Here is a 5,464-nt window from a genome sequence, read left to right on the forward strand (position 1 = left end):
ATAGTTGAACCCAGTCTCCTGGTCGACTTACACCATGTCACTCAAAACCCCAACTCTCCTGTTTCTGTGATACAATAGGAGTAAAGCTTAAGAGTTAATTCTTGGAATTTTCTCATTTCTGGAAACCTCTTTTCAACCAACTGAATCTGACCCAAGTTTTCTTGGCCCATGTCCTACTCTCCCCAGTGGGTAAAAAAGTCTCTTGAATTCTTAACTACTCTCGGTTTGAGGGCAGACTTTCTTTTGTAGGCCTGATCAATTAGGAAACCAGGTCTTTGTAAAAACTGCCTTCTCCATTCAGTTCTTTTAGCTTTCCAGCAAACCTAAAATAACACTTTCTCCTGTGGCACTTTTTTCTGACTCTCAATTTGAATAATTCCCTCTTCTCTGTATGCTTCATAAAAACTTTGGTGCTAGGTTAGAGTACTTATTGAATTCTGTTTTCCTTTGTTGTTGTTTATTTAGTCTTCACTAGACTGTGAGTTGGAGAAGGCAATGGCACCCCACTCCAATACTTTTGCCTGGAAAATCCCATGGACGGAGGAGCCTGGTAGACTGCAGTGCATGGGGTCGCGAAGAGTCGGACACGACTGAGCGACTTCACTTTCACTTTCCACTTTCATGCACTGGAGAAGGAAATGGCAACCTACCCCAGTGTTCTTGCCTGGAGAATCCCAGGGACGGGGGAGCCTGGTGGGCTGCCGTCTACGGGGTCGCACAGAGTCAGACACGACTGACGTGACTTAGCAGCAGCAGCAGCAGCAGACTGTGAATTCCTTGTTTGTTTATTTTTGTATCTGCAGTACAGTCTAAATCCAGAGCAATCACTACTGTACTGAATGAACAGGAGCTTTGAGATACAAAGGACTGGCAGGAATTTTAAAAAGGCACATAGTTAGTACAAAGTTTATTGGATCAAGTCACAAGTATTTCTGTAAGAAGGTAGACTCCAAGATAACACAGAGAAATTACCTTTAAATATGTATCACAATTTAAAGAAATATTTTTGCTGTATACCTGCAACTAACATGATATTATAAATCTACTGTACTTCAAATTTTAAAAAGGAGGGAATGGAAAGGGCACCTCAAAAAAATCAAGGAATAAAAAATAAAAAGAGCAGAGATTCCATAGTGACCTCTTCCTGGGGTTAATGATTGCCTTATCTTCTGTTCTCCTTGGAAATATTTTTCCAGTTAATGTTTTATCATTTGTGTTGCTATAACACTTGATTCCTCGAAAGTGTATAAACAATAAACATCTATATGAAAAAATAAGCTTTTAAAAATAAATAAATATTTTGGAAGAGGCAGCAAGTAAATTGTCCAAATTCTTGAGGTTAACTCATAATTTCTTCAATCTATGTCTTTAAAAAAATATATCTTTGCAGCAAGAAAAGACTGTGTAGACTCACTTGAATTTGCTTTCCATTCTGTAAAAGGAGAGAATAAGTTCTATTGTTTGTTAAAATACTTTCTTTCCAATAATTTCTTGTATTTTAAGGTCAATTTTTAAAGTTTTTGTTTAGGAGTTTAGGAGATATGGATCAAATAGTCAATGTCTGACTACATGCTCAGTTTGCACAAATGTATCATTATTACTAATAAATTTGATGTGTAAATTTGCACAAAGACAATAGCATAGTTTTTCACCTATATGCAGTACTCTCCAAAGGGACATAAGTACACAGGCCTCAGTATGGATGAAAAACACCCTCCGAGGAGAACATTTGTAGTGTAAATGCCTGATAGTAAAGTTTTTGATTGTAATGTAAGTGCCTGACATTAAGCTTTTGGTTGCAGGAGCATCAATTTCAAAGACATTCACCGGAACCCGCCGCTTCCGGCCGATGAACACGATGCAAGGGGAGCCAAACCCAAGTGCTTCCCTTATTGACAGAACCATCAAGATGAGAAGAGAAACAGAAGCTAGGAAAGTGGTTTTAGCCTGGGGACTCCTAAATGTGTCTATGGCTGGAATGATATATACTGAAATGACTGGAAAATTGATTAGTTCTTATTATAATGTGACATATTGGCCCCTCTGGTATATAGAGCTTGCCCTTGCATCTCTCTTCAGTCTAAATGCCTTATTTGATTTTTGGAGGTATTTCAAATACACTGTGGCACCAACAAGTCTGGTTGTTAGCCCTGGACAGCAAACACTTTTAGGGTTGAAAACAGCTGTTGTACAGACTACTCCTCCACGTGATCTGGCAGCAGCCCAAATCCCCCCCTCCACCTCCTTCAATTCAGGGTCAGAGTGTGTTAAGTTATAGCCCATCTCGCTCACCGAGTACCAGCCCCAAGTTCACCACCAGCTGTATAACTGGATACAGCCCTCAGCTGCAAGGTCTGTCATCAGGTGGCAGTGGATCTTACAGCCCTGGAGTGACCTACTCCCCCATCAGTGGTTATAACAAGCTGGCAAGCTATAGTCCCTCTCCTCCTTCTCCGCATCCTACCACTGTTGGTCCAGTGGAGAGCAGTGGATTGAGATCTCGCTACCGTTCCTCACCCACCGTCTCCAACTCCCCTACTGACAAAGAAGATTACATGACGGACCTGCGAACCTTGGATACTTTTCTTAGAAGTGAAGAAGAAAAACAGCATAGAGTTAAGCTGGGAAGCCCAGATTCTACTTCGCCTTCCACCAGTCCTACTTTCTGGAACTACAATCGTTCTATGGGGGATTATGCACAAACTTTGAAGAAGTTTCAATATCAGCTTGCCTGCAGGAGTCAGGCGCCATGCGCTAACAAAGATGAAGCCGACCTCAGCTCTAAACAAGCTGCCGAGGAGGTTTGGGCAAGAGTTAACTATGAATAGACAACTTCTTGATCATATGGATTCATGGACAGCTAAGTTCAGAAATTGGATCAAAGAGACAATATTAGTGCCGCTTGTACAAGAGATTGAGTCTGTCAGCACGCAGATGAGGCGAATGGGTTGTCCAGAGCTGCAAATAGGAGAGGCTAGTATTACTAGCTTGAAACAGGCTGCTTTAGTCAAAGCTCCACTCATTCCAACTCTGAATACAATCGTGCAATATCTAGACCTCACTCCAAATCAGGAATACTTGTTTGAAAGGATCAAAGAACTTTCTCAGGGAGGCTGTATGAGCTCATTTCGATGGAATAGAGGTGGAGACTTTAAAGGTCGCAAGTGGGATACAGACCTGCCCACTGATTCTGCTATCATCATGCATGTATTTTGCACCTACCTTGATTCCAGATTACCTCCACATCCTAAATATCCTGATGGAAAAACATTTACTTCTCAACACTTTGTTCAGACACCAAATAAACCAGATGTGACAAATGAGAATGTTTTCTGCATTTATCAGAGTGCTATCAACCCTCCCCATTATGAGCTAATCTACCAGCGTCATGTCTACAATCTTCCAAAGGGCCGAAATAATATGTTTCATACGTTGTTGATGTTCCTCTACATTATAAAAACCAAAGAGTCAGGAATGCTTGGGAGAGTTAATCTTGGCCTATCTGGTGTGAATATTTTGTGGATTTTTGGAGAGTAGTGGATAATTTAATTCCAAATATTTGGACTTTATTTGACTGAATCAAAAGTTGAATCTAAGCATCTGAGTCACTGCTCCTTCTGATATAAAATACTATGTGTATGTTAGACTCTTTAGATATACACAGAAAATAGCTAGTATGAAACATATTCTACACCAAGAAAATTACCTTCAATTTTTTATCATTTCAGAAAAAAACACAACCCTTCAGATTTTTGTTGAGCAAAACACTGCAGTTACCCCTTAATTAATTTGAGTCCTTCTTCATTGTAACCACCAAATAAGAATCATTCACCTGATTGTTCCCCACAAAATTGTTTTTTCAGTTGAGTTATTTAGTATAAATAATTAAAAAGAAACAAGCAAATTGCTCATTTTTTTAAAATGTCTATATTTCCCCAGTATTTGGCAAATCAGCCCAAGGCCCAGATTTAAAGAAATGAGATAAACTTCTAAATAATGCTAATTCTTGTGTATTTTTAAAATACTACTGAAAGAGATTTGATGGTATTAATGTTTAAAAAGTCAGCTCTCTATGAAGTTCACAGTTTTTGAACATGGTTTGAAAAATGCTGCATGGTCTCTGTGATGCCCTCACCCTTTCCACTCCAGTCTTGCCTTACCTCTCTCCTTCCCTGCCCCAGCCAGGCTGGCCCTCTCAGTGGCCTCTATGCACTCCCACTGCCTGAGACATTCCTGCCCCACTCTTGGTCTTTCTGACCCTCCTCAGTACCCTCATAAGTTCTGCCTAAATGTTACTTTCCTAAGGGATTATCCCTCCCCGTCCCCTTTCCATTCCCACCACCACCACCACCACCCAAGTCCCCCAGGCCCTCTGACTGTTCTCTCTCCCGGCACCTTTCAACTTAGCTTCTTATCACCAAGAAGTGGTTTGAAATCACACTTGCATGTGCATCTCTTTATGTCTCTTTACACCTGAGCTGTTCAATTCCAGCAGCCACCTAAGGCTTTTAAGTACTTGAAACACACCTTGTCTGAATTGTAATGTGCTGTGAATGTAAAGTTACATTAAAGACTTGATGTGAATAAAAGACCATAAACTAAATAGAAAAATAAAAAGTCAACTTGGGTTAAATTTAGCTGATAGAATTAAACTATTTAGGTCTTAGTCAAGAGGCTGAAGACATCAGGAAAACAATTGCCTTGGTTTTAATAACTCGGTTTCACTGTTCCCTAATATTGAACATATTGATCTTTAAGATCATATGCTATCTTATCTGTTTAAATTTCTTAGATGTGTTCAAAATATCTGGAGAGTAGGAAATTACCAAGTTTGTAAGTTTTCCTTGACTCTCCATCTATTTTTTTAAATGTATAAGTAGTATATCTAAGGCTAGCTAGCATCTGTGTATGTTTTCTGGGTTGACATATTATTAGAGACTGCTTTACCTGGAAAACCAGTATCTTCTCCAAAACTCCATGTTGGTGTTATATATGCTGCTGCGTTTGTATAATTTGTAAATCTTTTTCCTGCTTTTAAAAAGTCAGATGTCGAAAAAAAGGAGGTCTCTATCTTATAACTGCTTTTGATATGTGCTAAATTTGTTTGTTAGGACAAAATATCAATTAAACATGTTAAATATAAGAACATGTTACAATCTAAGCCTACCATTTCAAAAGTTTGTGTATCTACTTCACAATTATAAAAAATAAAAGATAATGTGTCATTTCTTAAAAAAAAAAAAAAAACAAAGACATTCATCTCAGATAAACATATTTCCAGCTGTATGATGAAGTTATTCTAGAAAAAACTAGATAAGGAACCAAACTGAGTACCACCTTAATATCCATGAATTCCTGACTTTAGAAAACCCTGGGTGACCTAGGTAACTGACCATGTTGGTTTCAAAGGGAGAGCAGTGAGCGTTTCTGAAGAGAGATCTTAGTTTTTTGCCCAGGAATTAAT

The 5,464-nt window shown here is 38.9% G+C and overlaps 1 pseudogene; it reads left to right on the top strand.

Annotated features, from left to right (window-relative positions):
* The first annotated feature begins 676 nt into the window (after positions 1-676).
* On the top strand, positions 677-5,251 carry LOC139036028 (transmembrane protein 209 pseudogene; annotated as a pseudogene).
* The last annotated feature ends 213 nt before the right edge of the window (positions 5,252-5,464 follow it).

This window comes from Odocoileus virginianus, chromosome 7 (assembly GCF_023699985.2).
Source record: "Odocoileus virginianus isolate 20LAN1187 ecotype Illinois chromosome 7, Ovbor_1.2, whole genome shotgun sequence".
Lineage (NCBI taxonomy): Eukaryota > Metazoa > Chordata > Mammalia > Artiodactyla > Cervidae > Odocoileus > Odocoileus virginianus.